This window comes from Chionomys nivalis, chromosome 9, assembly GCF_950005125.1.
Source record: "Chionomys nivalis chromosome 9, mChiNiv1.1, whole genome shotgun sequence".
Taxonomy (NCBI): Eukaryota; Metazoa; Chordata; class Mammalia; order Rodentia; family Cricetidae; genus Chionomys; species Chionomys nivalis.
In genome coordinates this window covers 67626173-67642189 of record NC_080094.1, presented here as the reverse complement: position 1 = coordinate 67642189, position 16017 = coordinate 67626173, and the positions used below count along the sequence as shown (strand labels likewise).

The 16017-nt window shown below is 44.6% G+C and overlaps 1 protein-coding gene across 3 annotated transcripts in view; it reads left to right on the top strand.

The window, feature by feature from the left end:
• Mpped2 (metallophosphoesterase domain containing 2) overlaps positions 1-16017 on the top strand; it is a 180714-nt gene that overhangs the window by 72224 nt on the left and 92473 nt on the right. The window contains exon 1 of one of the 3 annotated variants that reach the window (XM_057780887.1): positions 10239-10339. The exons of the other annotated variants lie outside the window; for them this stretch is intronic. The gene's annotated coding sequence lies outside the window, so the exon portion shown is untranslated. Of the gene's footprint in view, positions 1-10238; positions 10340-16017 lie in introns of those variants that run through there. 3 annotated transcript variants of the gene reach the window in all.

Sequence of the window (16017 nt, the reverse complement as noted above, 5' to 3'; positions counted from 1 at the left end):
TATGATCCTAAATATTTAAATAATTAAGGTCGTAACCAGTCTGATGGTAACTGACTTTGGAAGTGCTTTGAATCCCTATTTAGTCAAGCAGCAGGAGATCTGGAGAAGCTAGTCAGTTTAATTTACCCTTTTAGATTTTTCCACAGCTGAGGCAGCTCAATTTTCTGTGGCTCCTAGCTCACCCCCCTAACCTTTTCTGTTCATGACAGTCTTTCAGGCAAGTAGTTCAAAATTCTGACTTCTTGAGACTAGTTTATATTTGTAAATCACACTGTCTACTCTGGGGTCCTAAAAATTGGAGCTGTAATGGGATTTCCTCAGCTAGTTCACTCCCTTGGTCACGACCATGTGATCTCTCGAGTTAGTGAGGCATTCTGCAGTCCCTGGTTGGCATTCACCAGGCCATTCTCTGCCATACTCTTCTCCGTGACCTCTGTGGACTTCACTTGCCTTGTCCGTAAAACTGATGGCGGGTGTTACTTTAAAAGGTTATTATTGAGATTCGTCAGGTTGGTGTGTAAAGAGTTTTTGGGTGGTACCTGGTGGAGGATAGGTGTTGTATGTGTTGGCTCTTAACCTCACAATTGCCATCCTCACTTGATTTCATTTACACAGACTCTTAATATCTTGCCAGAGGCAGCGAATCTATCCAGGCTTTTGCAGTAAAGACTTAGAAGATAGACAAGGAAGTGTTTGATTGAAATGCATTGAGTATATGGAAGTATAAGCATAAGTTGGGTAGGAGGCTTTGACGAAAGCAATAAGAGATGTGTTGTCCCACAGAGCAAATCTGCAAAGGATTTTTGAGGGTCTGGCAAGTCAGGGTTTCAGTGTCATTCAGGGAAATTGGGTTATTTCTTTCAGTTTTTCTCACCTCTCCTCATGTACCAAAGGATGGAGAGTTGATTGTCAATCCCCCTGTGTAGTGTAATATGACAAGTGTTTGGTGGAAGAAGAGTCATTCCCTTTCATGGGCCTCTTTGTGTAGGTGGTAAATGTCTCCAGAGTCTCCCTTCAGGAGACTTCTCCTTGGACGGATACCACGTGTACTCTTTTAACAGCCACGGGTGACGGAAGTAGACGTCATGACTAATCACGATCTACCCTTCCTGGATCTGTGACTTCCCAGACGCAGATGCAAAAGGGTCAAAACCAGGAGGGCCGCGGTGTTATGAATCACAGTAGCCATGAGCAGTGTGATCATTTGTCTATAAATGCCGCTGTGTAACATCTTTAGGAGAGCAGTAGCCTACTGTTTTCCTAAAATGGAGCTCATTTGGTGTAACTTCCTCTAATTTATTATCCTGCGTGGCGTGGCTTGGCTATTGCAGCCTTGGGTGACATTTTAAGACATATATCTGATTGCCATACTCTGTCTCTCTCTCTCTCTGTCTCTCTCTCTCTCTGTCTCTCTCTCTCTCTGTCTCTGTCTCTCTGTCTCTCTCTCTGTCTCTCTCTCTCTCTCTTTATTTGCTGTATGCATGCTTCTGTGTGTGTTCCATGCACATGGAGGTCAGAGGGCATCTTTTGGGAGTTGGTTCTTTCCTTCCACCACATGGATTCCGAATATGGAACTCACGTTTCTGACTTGGCAGGAAGAGTCTTTTACCAGCTGAGCCATTTTGCCATCCCTTCCTTTCTTATTCTTTCTCCACTTTCCTTTCTATCTTTTCTTCCTTTCTTCTGTTTTACCTCTTGCCAGTTCCATAAGCAATCTATAGGATCCTTCTGATAGATAGTGGGTGAGGATTTTCCACCACAAATGCATCCAGAGGGAAGATTCCAGGATATCTTGTAAGTCTGGCTTCCAAAGATCTGAGAGGGGGAGCCCATCTTTGAGCATCATTATATGGCTTTCTTGTTTGAGATGCTTAACCTGCGTTTTTTTTGTTTGTTTGTTTGTTTTTGTTTTGTTTTTTTTTTTGCCAATCTGACATTGGCATGTTGAGATTCCTGAAGGGAGCCTAGGAGGCATCCTTTTAATAATTCAAGTTAATCTGTTTGTTGCCATTAGCTGATCATCAAGTGATGACGGAAAGACGGGTTTCTTCGGGACCAGAACCCACTGGTAAGGAGTGTTAAGCATCCCTTGTTGGGCTTTCTGGAAGAGAGAGCAGCCCCGTTTTATGTCGCCGTTCTTTTCCAGCTTTGTGAACCTACTGTCTTTCGAGCTGGACTGTGCAGTGCTGTGACTAGACTGACCTCTGCCTAAGGTCAGACTGAACATGGGACAAGAGGCTTCTCTCCCAGCCCCTCACCAGCCCCTCACTTTTAGCCATAGAGATATTATCTGATTCCTGGAGAAACTGGAAGTGGGGATAGACAATGTTTTCCCTTAAGGTCATGGCCCACTCTGGCCTGGAAAATCAGAATCTCCTCAGCTGGGAACTGGAATCTGACCTGAAAGGGGAAGGTAGGGGGAGGGGAAAAGATTCCTTACATAATTCTGCAGAGCAGCAGATTGAGGAGGAACTGGATGAAGAGGCTGTGGATCTCTGGCCACACAGTGACTTAAAGGTTTGTACGGTTCAGCTCCCAGAGTAGTGCTTTTTCAACTGTGTTCCAAGGACTTTAAGAGAGAGAAATGGGTGCGTACCTCAGGCCAGAACCCCACCCATTTTCCTATCTGCAACCCCAACCACAGCAAACTATTTTCTTTTATGTTTTCTAGTGAATTTTTCTTTGAAGGAAAATTTCTCAGAATCCTCTCATGTGTTCCATCATCCTAAAAAAAAAAAAAAAAAAAAATGATCTGGGGCAAGACACAGGCTTGAACAACTTCTGAGTTCTGTTACCATGTCTTTGAACTAAGACACGAGTTCGATCAAGGCCCTCCGAGTGTCTGAGCTTTCAGGAACAGGCTGGGGAAAGTCTGTGGTGGACAAGTAGTTAATCTGTTTGTTGCCACGGACATGAGCCGGGGAGTAGCCCCAGGGGCTCCTGAGGACCCAGCCTCGGCACTGACCTCACAGGGCCGGGCATGCTGCACATCAGATGTCCTCTTCAGCCAGTGTTATGACAGCCTCGAAGGTAGAACTTGAGTTAGTGTTGTTGAAGGGATTCAGGCGCTCCCTGGACAACCCCCACAAGGACGGCTCAGCCTTCCCATGGGTATTCTGTTTCCTCACCGTTGTCTCAATAGCAGAGCGTCTCTGGGCTGTCCTCACGGAGACAGAGGCTAAATAAACTCATTTTTAGAACACATTTGAATACAAGGGCAGGCTTTTTAAATCCAGCCAGTGAACCAGAGAAGGGTGCTGTATCTGAGGGTTTTTTTTTTTTATGAAGCCAGATCTTGAAGAACTGAATGCTTGAGATACTATTTTAACATCTCTTCAGTGTGTGGACAGACGGGAGTGTGCTTCCTGCCCCCTTACATTGTACTACACAGAACTGGGGATGTCAGTCTCGTGTGAATCTCTACTAAAAGGGTGAGCAGACAAAAGAAAATTTGCTGATTGATTTCCTTCAAAGGGTTCTTACTCGATTGCCATATCTCAGTAATTTCCCCAATATGTTGGTTCATATAACTTGATGGCTTCTTTCCGAGCATGGCCCCAAACCTCTCTGATAGATGATTTGTTTACTTCTCTGGGTGTCTGCTGGTCCCACCTGAGCATAAGTCCATTGAGGGTAGGCATACTTTGCCGTTTTCCACAACATTCTTCCAGCCATCACACAGAACAGCCTGTCAAATCCTAAAACCCCAGGAAATGTTAGTTGGATGTTGTAGGAAGATTGAGATTGTTCCTTGAACACACGGAGACCCTGTTTAATTATGAAACCTCGTCTTGACTTTCATGAGGGTCAGGGATTTAATGGGATCTGGTTAGATTTTCTTCCTACAAAGTGGCTAGATTTGAAAAGTAAGTACAGACGTGACTTTGCAGGAGCCTTTTCATAAACTAAATAGAAATAAGAATAAAGAAAAGCAGGGGTTGGGAGATGGGCACTTGCTGCCCAAAAATGCTTGCTTGGATCCTAGCATCATGTAAGAGGCAGGCATGGAGGAGCATGGCTGCAATCTCACAGCTGATGCAGAGCTGTATGGATCTCGAGGCTTCCAGGACAATCATTCTAGCCAATTAGTGAGCTCAAGGTTCGTTGAGAGACTCTGGCTCCAAAAATAAGGTGGAGAATGTCATAGCAACACAGTAATGCTACCCTGTGGCCTTCACACATGCAGATAAGCATGCCCACCACATAGGAACAGAGCAATGCTGCCCTGTGGCCTCCACACACACAGGCACGCAGGTAAGCATACCACCACATAGGAACACAGCAATGCTATTGTTCAAGGAAGAAATGAAGTTCTCTATGAAGAGAATAATCCCAGTTAAAAAACAATAAAGACTGGCGTTTTAGAACTATGAAGAGATGAAACTATCATTACAGTAAGCTGTGTATTCTAAGTTAACAATCTAGGACAATTTACCTACCAGACCGTTGACAAACCACTTTCTTATTTGAGAAGAAGTGGGGGTGCCTTATTGGTTGAGTGAATTCGGTGTAGCCCTTTGACTATTGATACATAAAAGAAAAATTGAGATATTGATATCCCAATATTGGTATTCTGAATTTTATTAAGTATGTTTCATGAATTGTATTGGAGGAGAAAGTGAAACTTGGAAGAACCGTGGCTTTCCGAGGGAGGTGGTTTCTGTCACTGTAACTTACTCTGATATAAACTCACAATTAAAATGGCCAAACAGATGCTTTCTATGACAATGGCTAGGAATCATAACAGAAGGGATTAGAAGAGGAGAGTGGAGAGTGTCAGTCAGGCGTCACCACTGTGACAGACTTGAGGGAAACAGGTTGAAGGAGGGAAGACTTTGGTCCCTGATCTCAGGTCGTTGTCTTACAGCTCCATTACTTTGGGTGAGAGCCAGGTAAAATGTCACGACATTCAGAGCACATGGAGGAGGAAGGTTGTTCAACTCATGTGGCCTGGGTGCATAAGATGAGAAAGGAAGTAGTAGGGACAAGCTATAGCTTTCCAGGACAGATTCCAGCGAGCCACTTCTCCCAGTCATGTCCAACCTCTCAGGAACAGCATCTTATTGCGACTTCATTAAGAGATGAGTCAATTATCAGGTCAGTGCTTAGAGGAGCCAGTCCCTCACCAAAGACCCACCAGTCGGCAACCAAGTCTCTAATGTCCGAGCCTTTAGGAAATAACCTTAGATTCAGATCAAAATGGATAGAGTATCCCCAGCATGAAATCCGAGTTTCTATCGGTATCTCAGAGAACAGATTGTTCTACATACCTTGTTTATTAGTTGATGTTACCTATGGAAAGTGATGGGTTTTAGTTTTAGGAATTTACTCTTGTGGTTATAGAATTATGATATTCCTCAGGAAAGCCTCTCAGTTCCTCCAAACAGAAACCTTCTGATGTGTAACACAAGCCTCAATAATTACCTAGACTCAAACTGCCCATGCCCCTGTGTGGCTCAGTGGAGGAGCAAAGGGTTGGTCTGCAGAATCAGGCACACACACACACACACACACACACACACACACACACACATTTTAACTGCATCACTGGCTGAACTTAGTGGAGTCAAGTCGCCTTACAAGGTTTCAGCTTCCCATCCCACAGAAGGAAGGACACTGATGGCTGAGGTCTCTGCCCATTGGCAACTCAGTCGGCCTGGACTCAGAGCAGAGGAGGTTAGCAGCACCCCGCTGCCCCTTGATTTTTCTGTTGGAAGAAAAAGGAAAGAGCTGGGCCTGCACATAAATTAGTACAAATTCTTTCATCTGACCCAGTGGCTTGGGGGCCTGAGAAGATGCACACACGTGTCCCGGATGGACACAGGCAGTGGTTCGTTTATGAAGAGTGGCCTCTATAAAGCCAGCTGTCAAAACAGCAGGGACGTGCCCGAGAGGCCTAGAGGTGAAAACGTTCCGATGAAGAGATGCCGTGAAAACAGACACCTCCCTTAAATAAGAAATGGCTACACTGGTAAGTCCATCTATTGATCCCACATCCTGGGAACAAAGGATGGGAGATTTTCTGAACAAATAATATTTTTTATTATTTTATTTAAACAGCAGGACCAATTCCCCTTCTCTCAGGATGACAGTGCATTAGTGGTGGGATATGTTATTTCGTTCATTTGCTCATCTGTTCATTGTTCACTCATTCAATAAAGTCCAGTTTTCACTACACTAGCCCCCTTTGCGTCACTCTTACCACCAAAAAGGCCCACCTTACAAGATATTTTCAGAATCAGATTTGGCTGGGATGCTGACATGATGGCTGGGTCCATACACAAGCTTGCTGTACAAGCATGAGGACCTGAGTTCAAATCCCCAGCGCCCATGTAAAAGCTGTGTCAGCATGTGGTGTCCTTGTGATTCTGTCATTGAGTGGGAGGGGCAGAAGTGGAGGACAGCTACCGTGGGCTTTCTGGTCAACCAGCTTATCCAGTCACTGATCTTTGACTAGAAGGAGAGAGGCACTCACTAAATAAATAAATAAGGTGGAGAGCAATGGAGGGAAGACACTGGCTGCTGACCTCTGATCTCCACTAGTGTGTGCACACATACAAACATGACACACTCACCCCATACACAAACGTGCACAGAGATTTAGCTGGGTATGGTAGCATAAGTGTAATCTCAGCTCCTGGCAGGCTGAAGTAGAAGGCTGGTGTGTTAAAGCCCTGCCTGGTCTACATGCTTGAGACCCTATTTCAGGAAAAAAAAGAGGGGGGGGGATTTAGTTTCTCAATCACAAATGATTTATATATCTCAGAACACACACACATACATGTATATGTGTGTGTGTTACATATGTTATATATAATTGCTGGCATCCTAGAGTGAAATATAAGTAGGATTTTTAATACTTTAAGGCCATGTTGACTACAAAATTGAGGTACAAACCTGTTATATATATCCGGATGATTCCTAGTCAAGATAGAAGTATTTCTTACTTACTCATTCTTCATTCATAACATAGATGCTATTCCAGTTGGATCAAGGCCCACCTGATGTCCTCTTTACAGTACTTATAGTAACGTTGAGGTACGCAGGGTAAAGGCCTCCTCATGGGACAGTTTGGCCCATCGCAGAAGTGAGCCAAAATCTGGGAGACTTTCATGCCGTCTAAAGAGGGTGTGTAGGACGAGGAGAGGGATGCATACGGTAAGGACTAAAGTGACGTGTATTGTGCTGAACAGTTCAAGACAAAGGCAAGTTGTATTCTCTTTACGTCAAATGTCCACAAGCAGGGACCCTGGCAAGACGAGGGCCACTCTGCTTTGTGCTCATTGAAGAGAACCAGTGGGAGCTGCTCTCAGTAGACCACACACTCTGCACTGCAGACAACCCTTAAACTATTGTGAATTCTGTAAATCAGAGCTTTAAAGAACACTTTATGTTCCGTACATCCCACTTATGACAAGGCATGGGCTCCAGAAGACACCGTGGGAACTTACCTCTTTAGCTGTTGCTTAAGGCTGCTGGCAGCTGGGTGCTCAAGACACCGGGCAACAATGAGAACAAAAGAAGACAGGGACCTGACGGAGGCCTGCAAACGCCGTATCCTGACACGCGGGGCCTCAGGAGACATGACAGACTTTTCTAGAAGTACATTACACATTGTGTAATTCCGGAAGGGTGTTGTGGCATCAGAACACAGAGTGTATCTAGGACACCCTAGTATGCCAAGGGAACCAAAGTTCATCTCTGGAAGTCTCCTTATTTACTGTGATTGCGTGCTGTTCCTCCTTGTAAGTAATTGGTGCCAACTGAGAGATGAGACAGAGAAACCCTGGGAGAGGAAATAAATGCAGTCTCATCTTCCCTATCTTATTACTGTCGCCATTGATCAAAATACCCTCTCCTGGGGGTTTCCTTGTGAATCTTTTCCTTGCAGTGCTTGAGTTATAAAAGGGGAAAAGTCAATTTTATCGGATCCTAAATTTTACTCAACGCAACTTCCTGTCCAGAGTGCAGATTATTAAAATTGACGTAGGATGTGTGTGCGAAGTAATATCCCCTTTCGTAGGCCTTTCTCTAAATTTCAAGATACTCTGCAGAGTGGATTAGATTTAAAGGGTATGGGGACTCTGAAAAGAAAATAGAATTGTGTATTGATGCCTTCAGAAATATTATTTGATGGCAATAAAATATTCCCCGAAATTCCCTTTAGAGGGGAGAAAATGGAGTTTGTTTTCCGTAATTGCATTCTCTAGCATTTGCTCTCACACTTTCCAATATAAGTCAATTGCAGCCTGTGATTTGGTTTTGCTTATTGGCAAAAGTACCATGTAAATTGATCTGTGATGCATTTAAAGAAGATGCCTTGAAAGTTTGGAAATTGAGATGGCTTTTGCTGATTAGATTCCGAGAGTATTAGGGTTCATTTCTATATTTTAGTCTAATGTAATATTAGCCAAATATGTTCTTTTTCAATTTAGTTTTAATCAAGTTCTAGAAGACCATTTTCATCCAGCCCCAGCGGTGCTGTTAAGGCAGAGATTTTATTTCTACTGTCAGCCCTCCGCTCTGGCTTCTGCAGCCCAGCCCCAAGGAAGCCCTGCAAGCTGAAACCCCACATTCACAGGCCCCGGTCTTATTTCCACGCACACAAGAACAGCAGTGATTTCAAAAGGAGTTTTTTAAATTTCTATTTGCAAGGTTAAGGAGGAGGGAATTTAAAAAGCTTCTAAAATAGTTATTTCTCTTAAAAGATATGGCCTTTATGCCTTGTGTTATTTTTATTTAATTTGGTCTTCACCGTGCTTAATGATGGAAAATGCAAACACACGGGATTTGCATTTGTTCCCCTAATTATTCAGTAGAATAATTGCCACTTATTTTATAATCATCGCTGGGAGGAACACCTTCCTCTCACTTGCCTTTGAAAGGCTTTGTGGGGGGAAAAGATCCGACATATTTGTCAGCTCATCACAGAACTTTGTCATAGGCTCTTCTCTGCTAATAAAGGAATGTACTGAGCCCTGTCTTAAAGGGGCAGGAGGCTGGCTGCTCATCCCACATGAAGTCACAGAGCGAAAGGAAATGTAGGACCACAAGAGAAGTCCTTACCTTTCATGTGTTGGGTAATGGGTCCAGTCTGTGCTGATTTGGCTAATTTCCATGCCCGCTTTGTAGGATAGATCACATAAGTTTTCTTCTGATGGGTAAAATGAGGTTAAAGAGCATGCTTTCAGCCTGAGTTTTGAAGGAAATCAGTGATGGAACTTGATCTGGGGTCTGTGTGATTCCAATGCCTGTGCTCTTTCCTCCATGCCTAACAGTCATACTCTCCTCTCCACTCAGGGATGTAAACGCACACATAGCCGACAGAGATGACGGTTGACAATGTCGTGACCGATTTGTCTTGGTGCTGGCTCATGAAACCCTGACTTAGATCCACCCCTCTGTAGCGGAAGGAGATAGCTCGGAGGGTCATGAGAAGGCAATCCATTCAGATCAAATTTGTTTCATGCTCTTCTAAACAAGCCAAGGCTCTTGTCTGTAAGGAAAGTTTTGGATGAAATAAAGTGTGGAATCTACTGCTTTTGACTACGGTTGTCCAGACAGATGGTGGCTTATATGACTGAGTGATCTTCAGTCAGACGGGTACCACTGTAACCAGATAGCACAATAGCTTCGCATGTGCCACACAACATGTGGGGCTGGTGACAACTTAGAGACATTCAGTTGAGAATAAGGAGGTGTTAGTCATTGTGTTTATTACCTCATGGTGTCTGCACATACATATGAGTGTGGATAGTGTGTGTGTGTGTGTGTGTGTGTGTAAGTTATGATATAACAGAGTTATGGTTGAGACCGGAATGCATATAAACAAGAAGTTGCTGGGGGACCATAACAGCATCTCTGAGATGTCTTTATGGTCTCTAAAATGTAGTGAGCATAGTGGCTGCCCTCTCTGGGTTTGGCACTTCTCAGTTATGCCGCCCATCATTGGTGAATGGGTTGCTGTTCAGTCACAAGAACACCTTGGGGCAGCAGGGTGATGGGGGTAGACTTTTGTCTCTTCTGTGTGGAACAGTACTTGTGGCATCTCTGGTCCCGTAGCAGTCTCGTTGTGAAGGAGACTAAAGAAGATGAGGGAATATTCCTGCTGTCTTTGTACGCTTCCCATAATCCCTGACGTGGACTGTCCATCTTTCGCTCAGCATTCCTTCCCTCTCCGGGGAGTCTGGCTCAGCCCTGACATTATTGTAATCTAGTTTTCTGTGTTTAATATTTCTTAGACTTGGGTTCCCATTGCAAGCATGGAAGAAACCCTAATGCATGAGTTTCAGAGGAGAAGGTAGCAGTCTGAACCTGCTGTGTGGCTCCATCAGCAAGTGTGAGTATTCACGTGAGAGCTGTCAGGGCTTGTGAAAAGTAATGGAGCCTGACGGGGGACAGACTGAGGTCAGAGACAGAGCTTGCCCTGACTGAATGTTTCTGGTGGTTTTGCAGCTGAGGCAAGCGAGTGGAAATGTGGAGCCAAGAGGGATTCCTGGAGATCTGTGCAGCTATTTCATGCTTAGGCAGTGGATTCCAAGAGCCAAAGTCTTTTCTGGGCCCAAGGTGGCCTCCGCCTTCTTGAGGCTAACCGTGCTCCCTTCTTGCTTCAGGCTGGACTCGGCCTTCTTTACAGTCCTCCCCCAGAGATCACCAAGTGAAGAATTGAGAAGAGAGGTCTCCCTAGGCTGTCACTGGGCCCCATTTCCTCTATCCTCCTAGCCACTGCTGTGATTTTTTTTTTTCTCCTTTCATTCTTCTTCTGCTTGGTCAGTTTTCTGTCTTGACTTGTCCTTACTCATTCCTCAGAAGAATAGTCTTCAGGGCTTTGGATATTTTCTGTGGTCCTTTTCCACATTATCAGAAATATAAGGTGAATTTTAAGCAGGGAGATTTTCCTCTTCTTCTCTGTCTCCGGGGTGTCACAGGGTCCCTTACACTGCTGGTGTCTGGGACCGGTGTTCTAAAACATCCTGCCCGTGCTGCGGGAGGGCTGAAGGTCTCAGGGAGATGATTGGATAGCAGTCTGTCCGTAGCTCTTATTTTGTTTAGAAATAGTGCAAGGGTAATCGTAGTGAATTCAAGATTAACTGGGCTCTTTATGGTCCTACAAAGTGAGGTCGCTCTCCAGCACGTCAGAATGGAAGGTGAGCCTGAAGGCCGCGCTTCTGAGGCTGATTTCCCTGAGCACCTGGGAGTCAGAGCTTGCTCTTGTATTCTGACCCCACCTCTCTTCTTCTTCTCTTCTTGCTATGGAGTAAGCCTTGTTTACTGACAGTCTTTTGACACCAGTAAGCTCGGTTTCTTCACGCATTTTCAAAATCTCTAATTTGGGATAATGGAGAGGAGTGTCCGCAGGAATCAAAGGTCTTAAATTTCGCTTCAGAACTAGGCTTTCTTCTACAGATGAAGCCTAGAGAGCTGTGGGTGCTTTCTGTTGGCTTTGGATGCTTTCTCTGCTGTGTGTTGGGGGTTTGTTTTCCCATGGCTTTAGCGGACGAAAATAAGAGATCACAATCAATTAGTCTTATTTACCAGTTTCTTGATTTAAAATATAGGCTATGGGGAAGATTAGCCACAAACTAATGAGCCATTTTGGTCACCCTATTTCCCATAATCCCTACTCAGGAGGAATGAAAAGTGTCAGAGCGGCTCGTGTGGAAGGCAGATGCCCTGGAAGAGCGAATTGTCGGAATACTTTCTATAATGATTTATGACAGAAAAACAGGCTGCAGTTATATGATACTTAATTTTGAGGCACATTAATTTTTATTGAAGGAGGGGCGCAAGCTATCCTGGGAATCTTATTTATCCAGAGCAGCACTTGTGTATGAGCATTTGAAAGTGATGCGCCGGTGCCCCATTTCTGACTCCCCTCTATTAATTTCCCAGCTACTTCCGTTCACGGGATTATCCCAGCCCTCTCCCGCTCCCATAGGTGTTGAGTTTATCCACCTTGGACTTCCTTTCTCCTGTCTAAGCTTTGTCCTACTTCTTATAATAACCATTATATTATATATAATATAGGACCAGACATTAAATTGACCCTCTTACCTTCCTCTTCCCTCCCTTCCCTTCCTTTCCCTTCTCCTTTCCTCCCCTCCCCTCCCCTCCCCTCCCTTCCCTTCCCTCCCTTCCCTTCTCTTCCCCTCCCTTCCCAGAGAAGGTTCCCAGATTCCCCTGGGAGGTAGTGGACAAGAAAATTATGCCAACAGCTGCAGTAGAATTTAGGGAATGCCTTAAGTGAGCCAAGCTATGTGTTGTCATAGCATGAGGCTGACACTGCCCCTCATGTTTCTTGTAGGAGAAGCCCGTGACATAGCTAGAGAAGCATCTAGAATGGAGAATTCGGTTTCATGGTACAAATGAAAAGGGACATATAGTCTAGAACTAGGGAAAAGCTCCCCAGGGATGGAGAAGTGGCACTGAAACTCAAGTGACAAGGGGACTCTCAGCCGGGCATTATGAGGTTCTTGCAAATTAGGCTTTATGTGATAAAAAGTTTAGCCTGGGAGGGAAGATCTAGAGTCTAGTTCTGCTTGTGCTACCCATGTGGCTGGTAACCACATGGCAAACAGCGGCATCTCTCTGGTACTGGGTTTCTATATCCATAGAATGGAGTTGGGCGAATTGCGTTGTTGATTTTTACATTTTTAAATCAATTTTTAAAAAGTGTTACCAAATGTAACTTTTCCTCAGATTGCAAATTTGAAGAACACAGAGCTGTAATGGTAAATGTGGGAGCAAGTCCATCCCCTCAGCCCTGTGCTTTTCTCCTGAGTCTTTTTCTAGCTCTGAGGAGACCTCAGACTGGTATGCCTACCTTGGCACATTCTCCTGCCTCCATGCTGTGATTAGCTGAGGCCCCTTGAGTCCAGAATGCTGTGACCAGGGACAAGGTCCCTTTGTTTACTGTAGAGTGAGGACTGACCTGACATGCACATAGCTGAAGGTGTCTGCCTGCACTGGGTGCTGCTGCTACCTTGTTCTTTGCTACACACAAAGAAAGGGAACCCACCAGGCTCTAGGAAGAACCAGAGACGTTTCAAGGGAGGAAAAGCTGCTACTTTTACAGAGGAATGGAATCTGGATAGCCTCCATATTATTCCTTTGTGAATGAAAGGCCAAGAGATGGGCTCCACAAGAGGGGGAAGGAAGCGGCATGCTTATGTTGATTCTAAGGAAGATCTGCTTACCAGTGGGCACAAGCCGGAGCCTACTGTGCTTCCTCTCTTTATCTTTATCCCAGTGGCCTTGCTGGTTCTGATAACACTCATTGCTTAAGGGTATATTTCATCACTGGCAGATTTTGCCAGTTTCCAGAGGTTTCTTTTCCATTGTCTGCCGCAGTTCTCTGAGAATGGTGCTGCTGTGTGTGGCGTCAGGGAGGGAAGTGATCTGTGGATGAAGTAATGGCTTCTTGGTTGGCAGATGGGAGGGCTAGTCTCCATCATCACAAGCCACAGCACAACCCATGTCTACTGAAGGATCAGCGTGTCAGAAGTTGTTTAGGATCCCATTTAATCCCCCTAAAGCTCTTTATGTCGTGCTATTTCTTATTCCTCCCTATATTCGAAGAAAGTATCATTTGGAAGGTGTGGACTGGAACTTAATTGATAGATCAGATAGATGTTGGAGTGACAGTTTATGTAGGACACTTTATGAAAGTGTAAACTTGAAAGGAAATGTGATGTTGAGTTCCATTTTGTAATGGCCTAGTGTGCCAAGCCGAGTTTCTAGAGTCTAAGAAGCTTTTGATCACCCTTGGGCATGCTCATTCATTGTATCATTAAGCAAATACGAGTTGTGTGCTTCTCATCGGGAAGTATTAAACTGAGTTCTTTGAGTTAAACAAGCAACCAGCTACGATCTATGCCTTAAGTCAAAAGGGAGGTGAGTTACCCATGAAAAGCAAAGCTAAAACCTGGAGTTCCAGTCGTGACCATGTTTACTCTGACATGCATGTGCTTCTGAAGTTTTAAATCATGCCGCTGTTGCCATCATCACCCTGAGAATAAAAGGCAACTGTCCAGAGTCATACAGCTAATACACGAAAGCCTGCAGAGCCCCGACTCTTAACCCCGAGCTCCCCGGCAGCCCATGTCGTACTGGTTTAGAATTGAATATTAAGAGCAGAAACTTGAAAAGCATGGCAAGACAGCACTCTGTAACATCTGAAGATGTAAGGATGAGGAGGGTGTCACGGAATGGGACAGGATGCAAAGACGCCTGAGGAAGAAGAGAGAGGTGGTGCTAGACGGGACAAAGGGACTCTGAAGAGCAGAGCATCAGCAACCAAAGGGGGTGGGTATTTGTAGAGGCAGTGAGATCACTGTGATCAGCTCAGCCCAGGTGAGAACGGAGAACTCTGCTTTGTCCCTCAGGAAGTTATTAGGGATGTTCCAGGGAAGCCTTTGGAGGATAATAAAAACAGAAGCTAAACTGTCTTGGGTTGTGTGTAAAACTGCAGTGGCCGGTGAGGCAAAGCCAGTGTGGGCCCAGCAGAAGCAACGGTGGGAGTGGGAAGGCCTGCAGAATTTGTGAACTTTGCTGGATGGTTTTCAGTTTTCCAAGAGAGGTGGGAAGCTCTGAAAAGTGTGTGTGTGTTATCTTCTGCTTTCTAAATGTTAGCTCATTTTTTTTAAAAGTAAGATTCATTGAAGAACTAAACTTAACATATCTGTAGGTTGAATTTATCATATCTGGACGCCTTCCATGGGTTTCGGAGCAAAGTGTTAAAGCATCTTGATCCATTTAGGATCGTGTGTGCAGCAGACACACCTGGTTACTTGTCAGTGGTAGCTGACTCTTACTTAATCGGGATGGGTAAATATGAACTCACAACAAAAGAAGATTCCACAAATAAAAAAACTGATGCTCAAGAGAGAAGATATCCGAGAACCAAGGCAAGGTGTATGCGGGCGTGGGAGGAGTGGTTTAAGAGTCCGGTGGGTAGAAGTATAAGCTGTGACCAAGGTGGACTAAGGGAAACGCGAATGCATAGAAGCAAGGAGACCCTTCCTCCTCCTTTGTCCTTGTGGTTGGCAATCCTGGGAGTTGAAGAGAAACACAGAAACACGTTATGGTGTCTGCTCTGGAGGCTAGCAGATGACAGGAGCATGCGCCCCTCAGATTGCACAGCAGCTGTAAGGGGCAGTTAATCTTCATATCGTCCCTCTCTGTTTCTTTGGAAAGGACAGGGGCTCACCCTGTAGCCCAGGTTGGCCTGGAACTATTGTAGCCCAGGTTAGCATTGAATTAGTGTTAGTCCTCCAGACCCAGCCTCCTGAATGCTGGAATTATAGGCCGGAGCTAACAGGCTCAGCTGTGGGACAGAATAAACTGTCTCTGCTCGCTCATGTGCCCACGCAGAATCTCTGGCTGTCCCCTGAATTGATGGCTGGGTTCATTTCATTCATCCATTGTGGCCTTGTTGCTATATCTGTAACTTATCTGTGCTGTTTATTCAAAAGTGTTCTGACAGTTACATATGTATTTTATTAATCACATATACATACATATATGTGCATATTGCATATGTATTTTGTTACATATATGAAAATAATGCTATAAATCACACTCTAGCTTTTCAATGTGCGTTTAAAAATATGCTAACTCCTTAAGACTTTTATCGAGAATTCCTCTCCATTCCACCCAGAATAATCCTGTCTTTCGTCCCCAGGACACGCTGCCTAATTCTACCGGGTAGTTCTTCGGGTCCCACAGAGCAGGGATTTCTTTTGCGTTAAGAAAGTAGAATATGGCCTTGCTTTTTATTCAAGTGGGTTGGCCTAGATGGCCTGATCTGAATAAAATGGATAAAGGCAGGCACCTCTTTGTCTGACAATTTGAAAGTGATGCTATTTGAATACCAAGAAGCTTGAAGCTTGACTGCGCAGCCTTCCAAATTAATCTAGTCTTGTGGGAAAGAAAAAAAAAGAAAGAAAGAAAATGCCATCAAGTAACAGGAGATTTGTCAGCTGCCCTGCTTACACTTTTCATATAAAACAGAAAGGT